Consider the following 15,844-nt stretch of genomic DNA (forward strand, 5'->3'; position numbering starts at 1 on the left):
TTACATCATCTAAATAGAGAAAGGGCAATGTCTGACCTAAGGACTAATGTTCCCCACCTACTCTGAAAAATCACAGGATTGGGGCACCTGGGTGGCTCAGGGGTTATGCATCTGCCTTTGGCTCAGGTCCGGATCCCAGGGTCCTGAGACTGAGTCCCTCATAGGGCTCCCTGTGGGAGCCTGCTTCTCCCTCTGCCTGAGTTTCTGCCTCTGTGTGTCTCTCATAAATAAATAAATAAAATCTTTAAAAAAATTATTGAGATAGTTTGCCTTTTTTTTTTTTACCAAACCTTTCAAAATCCATGTGTGTATTTTCACTTACAGCATGTTTTATTTAGAATCAGCCACATTTCAAGTGCCCAATAGCCACACATGGTTAATGGCTGCTGTGTTGGATGATACACGTCTACAAAAGCTGTAAGTTAAGGACCAATTAAGCTGTGGAGTGAGTGGTCTTGAGCCTGGGGACAATATTGATTTTCTTAAGGTCATGTTAATGGTTTAATGTTGTACTTGATTCAATTAAAAAAAAAAAAAGGCTGAAGTGAATGCACAGACACTACTTTGTTGATATAGAAATAAAGTATATTAGCAAATTGAGCCAATTAAGAAAACATTTCAGTTCTAAGTGTAAAATATCCTAAACTGTCTTAAAAGTTGACCTGACTTGCCATTTTTCTTAGTACTGTAGCATCTACTCTTAAACTCAATTTTCTCAATAAACATTTAATTTTAATATTAAATTTGAAGCCAATTCTCCCTAGTTTCCTCACTTTGAAATTTCTTTTTGTTTTTTTTTCTAAGATTTTTTTTTATTTATTCATGAGAGACACAGAGACAGAGGCTGAGACACAGGCAGAGGGAGAAGCAGGCTCCATGCAGGGAGCCGGATGTGGGACTCTACCCCAGGTCTCCAGGATCACACCCTGGGCTGAAGGCAGGGCTAAACCGTTGAGCCACCCGGGGTGCCCTGCCCGAAATTTGGTTTGTAAACCCTCATAAGCAAATCAGATAATCCCTTTCCTCCTTATCTTTATTCTACTTGAAGTGGTCTTTTAACTGCTCTGGATCTCAGTTTTCTCAATTATGAAGAGGTTGGATTAAATAATTGCTACAATTTAACGCCTAATATGTAACACTTAATGGATGTCAGGCACTGTGCTAAGTATTTTGCATTAATTATCTATTATCCTTTCCACAGGCTTCTGAGGTAAGTACTATATTATCCCACTTTTCCCGATTGGGATACTGAGTTTTAGAGAACTTGCCCAAGGTCTGTAGAAGTATGCTAATAGAGCCATGTCCACAGGGAGGGGCTCAAGAGAAACTTCCTGCAGGGACAGCTGAAACTGAATCTTGAAGGATGAGTTGAGTTAAGCTAGGAAAAGATTCAGGTGAAAGGAGAAGGACAAAAGGAAGAGTTGGGGTGGCGTGGGGGAGGGGAGATGATGACTGGAAAGTTTGGTGTTGGTAAGAAAAGGTATTTGGCTGAAGAAGTAACCCCAAGGCCAAATTATGAAGAGTTTGGATTTTATTAAGAAGAGAGTGAGTAACCACTGAAGAACTTTAAACATGAGAGTACCGAGCTGAGATTTGTTTTTAGAAGCAACATGCCAGACTTGTTGGGGGCATTGTGAAAATCCAGGCAGGAAGGGAAGAGGCCTGAACTAATTAAGAGGAGCCTATCTAAAAATGTCCTTTCTGGGATGTCTGGATGGCTCAGTTGATTAAGCATCTCTTTGTTTCAGTTCATTTCCTGATCTCAGGGTAGTGAGATGGAGCATGGCAAGCTCAAGTTCTGCATCAGGCTCCAGGCTGGCTGTAGAGCCTGCTTAAGATTCTCTTTCTCCCTCTCTCTCTGCTTGTCCCCTGCCCTTCTTTAAAAAAAGACAAAGAAAAAAGAAAAAGGGTGCCTGGGTGGCTCAGTCAGTTAAGCATCTGCCTTCGGCTCAGGTAATGATCTCAGGGTCCTGGGATCAAGTCCTGCATCAGGCTTCCTGCTCAGTGGGGAGTCTGCTTCTCCCTTTACCCCCCCCCCCACTTGTGATCTCTCTCTCTCTCTCTCAGATTCTCTTTCTCTCCAAATAAAATAGAAAGAAAGAAAGAAAGAAAGAAAGAAAGAAAGAAAGAAAGAAAGAACCATACTTTCTGATTCACATTTATTCCCTCTATTAAGGCATCAGAAAGGAAGATAGGGAGTAGAAAAAAAATCACTTTTGCAAAATGCTGAGTATTCCTTTCTCTCTAAGCAGATGATTTTTCTCAGAACAGCCAATGTTGAGAGAGGAGACAAGTGCAGTTCTCTGAACCTATTCCTCGTGCTAAAAAGTTCCAGACAGGACTTTGATCTCACAGGATAATTATTCCTACCAGATATAAACCGGTTTGCAATTTTATTATTCTCTTCTCCCAAGGAAAGGTTTACAGGAATTTAAAAGATGTAATGAGCCAATAAAAATAGGAGATTATTCTAGAATCTCTTATTTCTACCATGTAGAACTTACATGTATGTAAGGGAAGAACTTACATATATGCATGTAGTAACATAGACAAATATAATAGTTTCATACCATATCTAGCACTAGCTTTGACATTCACTCATCCACTTATTCATTTTATACCTATTGATATTTACTATGAGCAGGGTTCTGTGATAGGTGCTATAATGATGAGGCAATATGCAACAGTACATCAGAAATAGATCTGACTCTGAAGAAGCTTACTAATTCTCAGACAATAAGATACATTAAATAAATGTAAGTTGTGTTTCAAAATGTCTAAAATGGGTGTAGAACAAATATTGTGGAATTGAAAGAAGATGGGGCTACCCTAAGTAATAAGGAACAAAAGACTAGTGGAGTAAAACTTTGCATTTAAACTGGACAATAATTTATGCATAAGATTTGGACTTGTAGAGATTTGGAGAAGAGCAATTTAGGCCACTGATTCCCAAACTGGACTTGGAAAACAAGGTTCTGAAGAACATTGGAAATTCCACATAAAAATGGTTCTTGATTGTGCTGGAACTGACCTATTCTTTCTCAAATTGATTTCCTTCTCTCCCTCTACCATGTTTTATATTTCAAGAAGTTGCTCCTTGCAAATGACATTTCTCGGGCTCCCTTATCAATTTCCTTGTGGTTTGGTTTGGCCAATGCAGGCAGGGGTGGCAGATGAGGGGCCATGGAGAGACTAGGTCTTTCCTTCTCCCTCTACTTCAGACAATATCTCCAGTAGTGGCTGCATCCTTTTTGTGGTTCCAACTGCAGATAGATAGTCCCTCTCTCGCTGGTCCCAGCTTCTCTGGCTAGTCCTGGCTCTTGTGCCATGTGTTTCTTATCTACCGATGCATATTAAATTACCTTGAAACTTCAAGGCTTAAAACAACAAATATTTTATTATCTCCCACAATTCTTGAGGTTTAGTAATCTGAGAGTGACTTAGCCAGGTGATTATGGCTCAAGGTCTCTCATGAGGTTGAAGTTAAGATTTGGCTGGGGCTACAGTTATCTCAAGGCCAGAATAGGGCCAAAGAGTTCACTTCCAAGTTCACTCGCATGGCTGTTGGCAGGAAAATAGCTCCTAGCTGGCCACTGGCCAGAGACTTCAGCATTCTGCCAGGTGGCCTCCTCAGAGCTGCATATAACATGGCAGCTTGCTTTTCCACCAGGAAGCTACCCAAGAGATAGAGATGCCAGAATGGAAGCTGTAGTCTTTTTAATAACCTAATCTCAGAACTAACATACTATCACTTTTGCCACAGGATTTTGGTAACACAGACTAACTGTGATACAGTGTGGGAGGGGCACACATAAGGGTGTGAATACCAACAGGCAAAGATAATTGAGGGCCATTGTGGAGGCTGGCTACCATAGTCCATTCTCTCTCCCCAATGATTCAGGTTCCTCTCACATGTAAAATATACTTACTTTCTCTCAAAATCAGCAGAAGTCTCTTACAGCATCAGCTTGAAGTTAGCATGTCATCATCTAAATCAGGTCCCAGTACAGTTGAGGCTCCCTGGCTATCTTTCCTTAAGTATAGCTCCTTGAGTCCAGTCTCTCTCCCCTACAGAAACTAAGTGACAACCTAACTGTCCTCCATTTACCCAACATATAATGGTGAGACAGGCATTATAGGGTAACTGCTACAGATATTCCTGCTTAAAAAGAGAGAACAATGCAGGCACAGAGGAGTCACTGGTTCATCGCAATTCCTAAACCCAGCTGAGCAAATGCTAAGGGTTCCTTGATTAAGTCTCAAGGTCTGGGAATAATTCTCCCTGGCTATGAGGTTCATGTTCTGGGGTCTTGTCTTGGTTCTGACTTCTGTGTCATCTTCCCTTTTTGTGAAAGATAGCCTATGTTTATAGCTGAGGAATTTTCTCAGCCTACTTTTTGCCAGTAGAACTTTGAAAGACTGATGGCCTTTTTTCATTTTGTACTATCTCTATTTTTTTTTGGTCCAAGATGGCAATGTTTCTGCATACACACTTCCTTTAAAAATTTTGTGAGTTTTCTGTAAATCTTATTGGAGTCCAATCTATTAGACAAAAGCTATACCTACAAATATTATTCTGATGAGATGCCTGAGGAATAATGATCTTTAGCTTCCTAGATGCTTTATCATTTCATTGAGAGACTATGTGAGACATACCTTTAATCTCCTTAGAAAACCTTTTACCTGAACAAAATAATACTCTGATACACAACCTTAATCTTTCTGAGACTTTGGCAAAAAGATTTACAGTCACACGATTGGCTTCATCTTTGGACTGTGTTTTACTGGCAATGCCCTGGACTTGATCTTTTCTCAGAAGCTATATCTTAATATTAGCATTGTTTACCATTTGGAGAGGCTGAGAATGTCCAAAACCAGCAAATTCCATCTCCTTTTTGTTGAAAGTTCTTCCTCTATTTTACCTCTCTCCTCCCACATGTTACTAAAGGTAACAAGAAGAAATCTTTGCTTGGAAATCTCTTTTGCTAGATCACCCAGTGCATTAGACATATTTTCTACCTTTCAGTTATGGCAGGCAAGAGTGTTGCTGAACTTTTTGCCACTGTATAATAAGGATCCCCTTTCCTCTAGTAGCCAATAACATACCCTTATTTTCTTGCAAGCCTTCACCTGAAGCCTTATCAAAAATTGTGATACCTCTATTAACAGTTTCTTCAAGTACATTGGACTTTCATTAATACTGTCTCCAAAATCCACCACCCAGTTCCAAAGTCACTTCTGCATTTTAAGATTCTGTTACAGGAGAATACCATTTCCAGGCAGCAACAGCTACAGTAATTATCTTCTTCAATGTAACATATTATTCTGAAACTTAGCAGTTTAAAAAAATAATATTTATTATCTAACACACTTTCTAAGGATCAGGAATCCTGGGACCTACTTGGTTATGTGGTTCTGGCTCAGGGTTTCTCATGAGGATGCAATCAGCCAAGATGTCAGCTAGAACTTCAGGTATCACAAGGCTTCACTGGGGCTGGAGAATCTGTCAAAAAATATATTATATCTGAGCAACACTACCTCCTCCCTTAGTCCCAAGAGCCCTAGAAGGTAGCATCTCCCTCATATTGTTCATCTACAGGTTGTCCCACGATTACCCTTTGAATTCCTCTAAAATATTAAAAACTAGTTCTCATGTCAGACTCCCTTTACTGAATTCCCTGCCATAGGTCTGTTTTCTGTTCTGGGTCCTGTTTCATATGTTAGTCAATTAAGTCTTGTTGAGTTGAACAAAGTTTTGTTTGAGATGAACAGATTTCTTTACAGTGGGACTTTTCAGAGCTCTTAATATGCTAAATATTGTCAATCTCCCTGAGAAATCTACAACAGACAGCATTTCCCAAATTCTTTTGATCACAGGCCCTACTTTTGTTTTGTTTTGTTTTTACATGAACTACCAGCTAGGATGCAAAAACCATGAATGAGAAACATCATAGTTCAATTGGAACAATGAGCCTGTAAAGGAAAGCAATAGGAAACATGGTGAGGAGAGGGTGGAGGTTAAATCACATAGGGCAAGGTGTTTGACCTTGGTCCTATAGGCCCTGGGGAGTCACTGAAGGTTGCCTGCTATTGGGTGCAAAGTTGGAATTGTTGAACTAAACTGTTTAATCATAGCAATACCCTTTATTTTTCTTTTATATGCAGAATTACCTAGTACAATTAATGATAAAGAGAAAAGAGGATTACATTTTAAGCCCTTTTCTTTCTATTGCCTTTATCTTTGCTTCAAAAGAGTTGAAGAAACTTGGCCCAAGCTTTAGATGTCCCACATTGTTTGGCTTATGCTTTCAATATGGTAGATGAATCTGAAAAAAAAAAAAAGGGGGGGGGGAACCTTTAGAAGGAAAGAAAATGCTCCAACATATTCCCTAAAAAACAGCCTTGTCAGAGAAATTAAAAGATAGAGGAATTCTTTTGAAAAGAATTGGTGATATGAAAAGAAAACAGAAGTCTATCTCAGGGAAATAATGAGCTAGTAATTAGGAAGAAAATAAACATCTTTTCAGAAAAGCAATATTTAAGTGTTAGTGTGTACATGAGTTGCCTATTTCTTTTTTTTTTTAATTTTTTTTATTTATTTACGATAGTCACAGAGAGAGAGAGAGAGAGAGAGACAGAGACACAGGCAGAGGGAGAAGCAGGCTCCATGCACCAGGAGCCCGACGTGGGATTCGATCCTGGGTCTCCAGGATCACGCCCTGGGCCAAAGGCAGGCGCCAAACCGCTGCGCCACCCAGAGATCCCGAGTTGCCTATTTCTGCAAAACAAATTACCCCAATCTTTGTGGCTCAAACAATAACATTTATTATCTCTCATAATTTCTGTGGCTGTTTGGTTCTAGCTTAGAGATTCTCATGAGGTTAAGTCAGATGGTGATTGGGGCTATAGTCACCTGAAGGCTTGAGTTAGGCTACCAGATCTGCTTCTAAGGTGGCTCACTCACACGAATGGCAAGTTAGTGCTGGCTCTTGGCAGTAGGCCTCAGTTTCTCTTCACACAGGTAAATTTTCAGAGGTCCTTGCACTCATGGTAACTGCCTTTCCCCAGAGCAAAGGACATAAAGGGCCGTGGCAAAAATTATAATGTCTTTTATTGTTTAGCCTCAGAAGGCCTACATTGTCACTTTTTTTTTTTTTTTTAAGATTTTTATTCATTTATCTGAGAAAAAGAGAGCACAAGTTGGGGGCAGAGGCAGAGAGAAAGGGAAGAGCAGACTCCTTGCTGAGCAGGGAGCCTGACGCAGGCTCAATCCCAGGATCCCAGGATCCCAGGATCATGACTTGAGCCAAAGGCAGATACTTAACCAACTGAGCCACCCAGGCACCCCTACACCGTCACTTCTATAGTAATCTATTTGTCACAAAAATCAGCCCTGACTCTATAGAAGAGATTACCAAGATATGAGGATCACTCTAGGTTATCTTGGAGGCTGGATATCTTTCTTTCTAGATGCCTCTGTTAATACTCTTTCCCTCAATAAAACTAATTTTAAAATAGATACATCTTGGATAGCCAGTCATATATGCCATACTGGAAACATCATATTATCTGGTCAAATTTTAAAGAATTTCAGTTCAAATGTAGCCAGTTTTCTAGATTCTGGTTATAAAAAAATGCATGAGATTTCCTACTGCAAAAGTTAAGCAAGTCAGGAGTCTCTCAAGAATAAGGATTTATCCCAATGCTGAAATTCATCATTGATGAAGAAAAGTAGTTCGTGGTCCTGGTTTTTTATTGTTCTGCTCATTGTAAACAAATTTATCCTTTTTGGGGTGGAGGGATTGGATATATGTAATAACTGACATGCTTGATTTTACAAGGTCTCTTTTTAAAAACAGAAAATTATATAAATAATCAGTAACTTTTTTTCATTTCAAAAGCCCAGGGATACCTAGGTGGCTCAGTGGTTGAGCATCTGCCTTTCACTCAGGTCATGATCCTGGGGTTCTGGGACTGAGCCCCACATCAGGCTCCCTGTGAGGAGCCTGCTTCTCCCTCTGCCTATGTCTCTAACTCTTTCTCTGTCTCTCATGAATAAATAAATAAAATCTTAAAAAAAAAAAAAAAAACCCAAACTGCATTCATCCAAAATCTGTATCTTTTAATGTGGGATGTTACTAAAAGTATGTGACCAGAACAAAGGCTACATTTTAATTAATAAAAAGACTTCTATTCTTCTTATAAGAACAATCTTGACCTTTATATAGTTTTTTTCTGAGACTATTCCAAAAGTAAACCATTGCCCTTTCCCTCAATGATTTGCCAAATAGAGGCAGGATGATATATGAAAAGCACAAACTTTGGAATTAAAGATTCGAATCCTGACTGCTAGCTCTGTGTCCTTGTGCAAGTCACCAAACTTCTCCAAACCTCTGTTTACAAATCTGTAGAACAGGCATAACATAACCAAACTGAGGATTAGATGATGTAATATAGTTATAATACTTAGCAAAGTGCCTGTCAGAGTGAGGGTTCAATGAATAATAGCTACTATTAGCAATTTGGGCAAGCAATGCTACTTCCCATGAGTTCACCTTTCAGTCTTCAGTTTTTATCTACTTCTAGTGCTACATAGCATCTGTGATTAGTGAATTTTTTAAAGTTTTTATTTTCATTTCAGTTCATTAGCATACAGTGTTATATTAGTTTCAGGTATATGATGTTGTAATCAACAATTCCACACATCACCCAGTGCTCTTCAAGACAAGTGTCCTCTTTAACCTCCATCACCTATTTAACACATCCCCCCATCCACTCCCCTCTGATAACCATCAGATTGTTCTCTATAATTAAGAGTATGTTTCTTGATTTCTCTTTTTCACTATTATTTTTCTCCCTGTTTGTTTTGTTTCTTGAATTCCACATATGAGTGAAATCATATGGTATTTTCTTTCTCTGACTTACTTCACTTAGCATTGTACTCTAGCTCCATCCACATGGTTGCAAATGGCAAGATTTAGGGGTTTTTTAATGGCTGAATAATATTACAGTGTGTGTGTGCGTGTGTGTGTATGTGTGTAACATCTTCTTTATCCATTCATCAATTAATGGACACTTGGGCTGTTTTCATTATCTTGGCTATTGTAAATAATGCTGCAATCAACATAGGAATGCATGTGTCCCTTTGAATTAGAGTTCTTGTATTCTTTGGGTAATACCCAGTAGTGTGATAAGGTACTTCTACTTTTTAAAAAGTATTTTATTTATTTATTTGAGACAGTGCGAGGGAGCACAAGCGGGGGGATGGCAGAGGGAGAGGGAGAAGCAGGCTTCCCCCTGAGCAGAGAGCCCGATGTGGGACTCAATCCCAGGACCCTGAGATTATGACCTGAACTGAAGGCAGACACTTAACTGACTGAGCCTCCCAGGCATCCCAAGGTAGTTCTATTTTTAACTTTTTGAACAACCTCCATACTTTTTTTCATCGTGGCTGCACCGGTTTGCATTCCCACCAACAGGGTACTAGGGTTCCTTTTTCTCCACATCCTCGCCAACATTTGTCATTTCTTGTGTTTTTTATTTTAGCCATTCTAACAGGTGTGAGGTGATATCTCATTGTAGTTTTGATTTGCATTTCCCTGATAATAAGTGATGATGAGCATCTTTTCATTTATCTGTTGGCCATCTGTATGTCTTCTTTGGAGAAATGTCTGTTCATGTTTTCTGTCCATTTTTTAACTGGATTATTTGTTTTTTGGGTATTGCATGTTATACCTCTATTGGATGTGTCATTTGCAAATATCTTCTCCCATTCTGTAGGTTGACTTTTAGTTTTGTTGATTGTTTCCCCACTGTACAGAAGCTTTTAGTTTTGATGTAGTCTCAAAAGTTTATTTTTGCTTGTTTCCCTTGACAATATATCACTAATATTGTGATTAGTGATTTTAAAATGTTGAAATGAAGGAACTACCAAAATAAGAATGATTAAAAAGCTTAATTTATGGTTGTGCTGCTCCTTACTTTTCAGTTTTCTCTGGATGCAAAGCAGTCAATTCAATACTCAATTCAAATATGAACTAGACATGTCTAAAAATCTACTTTTCCTCATAAAAATGACCTTCAAGAAAAATAAGACACTGCAACACTACAAAATGATCACTAGATTGTAAATCTGGGCTTAATTTTCCCAAAGTTGGACTTTGGAAAATAAGTTTTATAAATCTTGAGACATTTTGAGAAGTATTGAATAAACTTTGGAGGTATTCACCTTTGTAGGACTCTTTCCCTCTACTTTCCAGATGCAAAAAGGGGAGAATACTTCCTCAAGTCTTTTTTATATATTCAAATGCAGAATAGCCATGACCAAAAGGATGAATTACAAAGAATAATCAGGAATCTAAATATGTACACATTTTGAATCAGCACTAAATGGGCTTGACAATTTCCGATGCGAAACTATTTCGTACTTTGCATATATTCATATGTTAACTGTTTTATATACTTTAAAAAACTTAAATAACACTTAGAAAACACAAAATGAGCAGGTCTGCCTTATAAAAAAGAAAACACAAGTAAATCAGATTAAGAATATGAGATTTTTTTAAAACATAATTTACAAAGCAGCTACAGATATTATTTTTTATTAAAAACTGTTAACACAGGGATGCCTGGGTAGCTCAGCAGTTGAGCATATCAGGGTGTGATCCTGGAGTCCCAGGATCCAGTCCCACATCGGGTTCCCCACAGGGAGCCTACTTCTCCCTCTGCCTATGTCTCTGCCTCTCTCTGTGTCTCTCATGAATAAATAAATAAAATCTTAAAAAAAAAAACTGTTATCACAAAGTATTAGTATCGGCTTATATTCCTTTGTGCAACTCAGTGATGATTCATAATGGACCACACCCTATATGGATTTAATGGAATGCCATATAGCTACCAAAAATGGTAAGAGTCTCACTTATGTCTGTACATGGAAATGTGTATAGAGTAATATAAACGGGAAAGAAGAGACACAAAATAGCATATATCCTGTGATTAAACTATGAAAAATATATGCCTATATAATGTAGTACAGTGGAAAGGACAGTGGGAATCAGAAGAGCTGAGTTCTACTTGAAACACTTGGCTAGGTATTGATAACTCAGCAATTTATCTGCTTGTTCTCAGCTTCCTCAACTGTGAAATGAAGAATTTGATCTAGAATCAGTCTATAAAGAAGGCCATTCCCAGTGCTAAAGTTTGTGATTCCAGAGTTCAAAAATCTGGAGTGACATAAGTATAGTTGATTGTTTACTACCTTCTTTCCCATAAAGTTGTCTAGGTTAATAATAATTTTAAAAGGACACCACATGTCTTCAGTAAGACATAGGAGGGACATAATATTGATCAAAAAATAAGATTAAGTAACAGATAAATTACACGATTTTATTTAAACTTCACTTAAAAAAAGAAAAAGGCAATAGGAAGTCACTGAAAGTTTTGAAATAAAAAAGTGACATGATAGGGGCAGCCCGGGTGGTTACTGGTTTAGCGCCGACTTCAGCCTGATCCTGGAAACCCGGATCGAGTCCCACATCAGGCGCCCTGCATGGAGCTTGCTTCTCCCTCTGCCTGTGTCTCTGCCTCTCTCTCTCTCTGTCTCTCTCATGAATAAATAAATAAAATCTTAAAAAAAGAAGTGACATGATAAAAGTAGCATTTTAAACCAGACAGTGGTGTACATCATATCTGAAAACAAGAGAGAATAAAGGCAGAATGATCCATCAAAGGGTGATTGAGAATAAACTAAGTATGAAGTGGGGAGGGCTTGAACTTGGGAGGGCACATCATTTATTCATTTACATATTTGGCATTTATGGACATTCAGTGGGTTAAGTGCAGGGGGACCAAAGATATTGTGGATACACAATCATTCTCCATCCCCTTTCCCAATTTAATTTCCTTCATAGAATTTATCATTATCTGAAGTTGTATTGATTTTTTTTTTTTTATCATTTTGTTGTCTATTTCACCCTCCAGAATATAAATTCCTCGAAGGCAGAGAGTACCGTGTATATAGTTACTCAATAAATATTTGCTGAATAAAAGAGTAAGTGAAAATTATATTGAATCTTACAGATAGAGTCAAATATATTTTCTGGCATATGTGTATGGCTTTGTAGATTCAGGCTAATTTAGCAGGAAAGGCCCTCACAGACCCTCCTGCTGTGTTTATGATACAATTAACTTAAGAAATTATTCTTAAAAAAAAAAGAAATTATTCCTATGACTGCCCTCTTTTCAGCCTACTACTAAAGTATTTTCCAATAAATTTTGCTTCCCTTCTGTTCAGAAATCCTTCTTTCTTTGATACAAATGAAGCTAGAAGAAAGAGATTATCTGTGCTTTACTCTCAGTTCTTTCTGAATTATTTATGTCCAGATATTTGATTATTAATTTGATACAGTGATTGAATACCTGCTAGCTCATTTTTTTGCAACTTCAGTTTACAAACTTGGCTGAAGTTAAAAGTTACCAAATACCTCTCTCAAAACTGTTGGGAGATGGGACAGAGGTGAGGGTCAGAGCCAGGGAGAAGAGTTCACAAGGCCAACAATTAGCAATGTATTCTCTACCCCAATATCTGTGGTTTTTTTACTGGCTTTAGAACTTCTCACTTCAGCCATCAGACTCCAACACTCCTTTCTCTGAGCAATAATACTCGAATCTGCTTCCCTTAAAAGTAATAGCATTTCACCTTTGTAGAGCACTTGAGAGTTTACAAGATTCTTTCTACCCTCATACCCCCATGATCTTGCTTAAATCTGATTTAATCTCTTTATTCTCATGCAGGGTATTTATTACAAGCTTTTCTAGAACTAAGGGGAAAGCTTGAGTAAGATGTGGGAAAAGGAAGTTCGTAAACAGTGAGTTATGAACTGATGAAATGGTAACACCATAACCATGATGAGACTGATGCTGTTTCGACTGGCCCAGGTTCTTTGCATAGAGCTGATTTGTTACCTTCCAAGGGCTGAGGTTCTCTTTTGCCCTCTGCAGCCTGGCATCCATAATTAGTTGTGTTGGAAGGCTGACACTACTACAAAGGACATGAAGGACCTTCTTGTCTCTCAGTCTAGCTGGTACCTGGCTCTGTCTTCCTTGCAAGCTGAAAACTGGCAGTTTTTCATCTAATTTCTCCCCTCCAGATAATCTTTCCATTAACTTGGCCTTATCACCTATTAGGGACCTTGTGCTGCCTGAGAAAGAAATGACTCTTCCTTTTGTGCTGACATCTCTTCCCTAAGTTATTTTTCCTATTCTGACCTCAGACTATTTCTAAATTTTCTTTTTGTTGCTTCTGTTTTTCCAATATTTCCTGCAACTGTACTTGTTGATTCTCTTCTCATCTTGTGTGTGGGCAGCTGATAACCTGTTCTGTCCCATTATCTCAGCTTAATGATTCCACCTACTTTCTTGGATATTAATCACCAGGTGGCCTGGGAAACCATGACTTCCCAAAGTTATCTCATTATATTTTTACCAAGGCCAGCCCAATACCTTAGAGACCCTGGTAATAAAATAATAACAACAATTACCATTATTAAGTACTTACTGATATGTACCACCAGGCAATTTACACAAATGATTTTATTTAATCCTTCACACAACCTTATGAAGTTAAACTTAAACGGGTAGGTCAGCAGAAGCTTTATTTGCATAACTGTAAATAAATACCACATATAAAAGATAGTGACCAGATATGTTGGGGTATATGACTAGTCCTATACAGTAAGACTCCCATGCTCTCAGGACATACTTAATGGAGATTGTACCATATGTTGAAAAAACTTACCCTGAGTGGAGGGAGACAAATCCTGGGGTATGTTTACTAAATCTAGAGACTGCAGATAAAACCTATACTAATATTTCTTATGGAAGTTAGTTACATTGATAGCCTTCAATCAACCATCCCTCCATATATCCTTATGTAGTCCCTCCCCTCAGGGCTGGGCCTATCACTTGTTTTTAAGAATAGAATATTCTTAAATGTAGAATAGTAGTAGAAGTGACACTGTGCCTGTTCCAGGCCTAAGCCTTAAGAATTTTGCAGCTTCCACTTTTATGCTTTTAGGAGTCCTGAGTCACCATTTGATAAGTTCACATAGAGAGGGAAAAGCCCTGAGACTACATGGTAGGAAAGAGAGGTCTTACCTCGTCAGCATTCCAGCTAAGTTTGGCCTTCCAGACATGCCCAGTGAGGTGTCAGATACAGGAGTGAAGCCATCCTGGAGATTTCCAGCCTCAGTTGCCATCTGACTACAGCCATGTGAGAGATTCAAAGGAGACCAGCAGAACTGACAAGCAGAGCACCAACCAAATAATCATGAGAAATTAAAAAAAAAAAAAAAAAGATTGCTGTTTTAAGCCACTAAATTTTAGGGCAGTTTATTAAGCAGTAATAGATAACCAAAACACTATTAAGTTAATAATGTTAAAGATTGTGGTTAGTAAAAAAAAAAAAGATTATGGTTAGTTTGGAGTCCCATTAGATAATATTCAGTCAAGAGGCTAAGAATACTAGAATCTGGGCACTTAGGTGGCTCAGTCAGTAAAGCGTCTGCCTTTGGCTCAGGTTATGATCTTAGGGTCCTGGGATCGAGTTCTGCATTGGGCTCTCTGCTCAGTGGGGAGTCTGCTTCTCCCTCTACCTCTCCCCCTGCTTGTGCTCTCTGTCTCTCACGCTTGTTCTCTCTTTCTTTCAAATAAATAAATAAAAATCTTAAAAAAAAAAAAAAGGCAAACCAGAATCCTACCTTAAACCATAGCCACCCCCTCCCACCTCGAAGGTCTGGAGGGAGAAATATATACAGGAGACAGTGGCAAAAGAAAACAACACTTGCATTTTAGCTATTCTTGCTCTCTCTGATAAGGTAGTCTGAGAATACATGCCTAGAGCTGGAGGTTTATAGGGACTTTTTTTTTTTTTAATTTTACAGGGTCAAATGAAAAATATTTAGCTACCAGGAAAGCCAGGAACCCAACTAATCAAAATAGACACTAGATGAACCAGGCTGTACCCTCACAGTGTAACTACAACTTGGCTATTCCCTCTCTCTAAGCCTGAGGGCAGGCCTGGGTTGGAGGGTCACTCAGTACTATGGGAACAAAAATAGAAGAGCCTAGAGAGATCCATACCCATGTGTGATCCAAGCACATCGTGCATGATCCTGACTGCATGGGAAAATGACCTTGTCTTGGAATCTAACCATCCAGGTTAGCCACTTTTGTCAATGGAGGATGGGGGAAACAAGAAGAGTGATAAGGAAGAAACTATAGAAGTGTCCCTTTCCCTAGACCCTTTCCATACTATCTCATTTAATCCTCATAGTAACTCTGAAAGGTAGAAATTTTTCTTGCTATATTACCCGTGAGAAAATGAAATACTAGAGAGGTTGAATGACTTGTCTTAGGAATTACAAGGGTGGGTTGGAGGAGGTTGAGAAGGAGAGATGATTTTTGAGTATGGCACATTGTGAAATCACTTACATTGTCATCTCAGTTGTTTTCTGTTCAAGTGAAAAACAAAGTCAAAGGAAACTGCTGTACTCTTAGAGGCACCGAAGGAAACAGGGCCCAAAATCACCCTTTTTTGTGGCTTGATCATAGCACAGGTGGGAAGAAGTCATCTCTTTCTACTCTAGCAGAGAAGTAGCTGCATGCCAGCTGTGGTTGGTGATATGAGTCAGTGAATAGCCACTCAGAAATGCATGTGAAACCTCCCTTTTCCACAGAAATCCCTGAGAGATACAGAAGGGACCTGAGGTTCTAATGATCTCCTTGCAGAGGCTGCTACTGTCCATGTGATCTGATTGTATTGTTAAACTAGAGTGGCCTGGAGAAA

General features: G+C 38.7%; 1 long non-coding RNA gene across 2 annotated transcripts in view; it reads left to right on the forward strand.

The window, feature by feature from the left end:
- LOC140606403 (uncharacterized) overlaps window positions 1-15,844 on the forward strand; it is a 52,203-nt gene that overhangs the window by 4,298 nt on the left and 32,061 nt on the right. Inside the window, exons 3-4 of one of the 2 annotated variants that reach the window (XR_012008722.1) lie at window positions 325-417; window positions 11,980-12,049. This is a non-coding gene — a long non-coding RNA (uncharacterized lncRNA). The remainder of the gene's footprint in view (window positions 1-324; window positions 418-11,979; window positions 12,050-15,844) is intronic. The other variant, XR_012008721.1, reaches the window with a different exon arrangement.

Source organism: Canis lupus, chromosome 16 (genome assembly GCF_048164855.1).
Source record: "Canis lupus baileyi chromosome 16, mCanLup2.hap1, whole genome shotgun sequence".
NCBI lineage: Eukaryota > Metazoa > Chordata > Mammalia > Carnivora > Canidae > Canis > Canis lupus.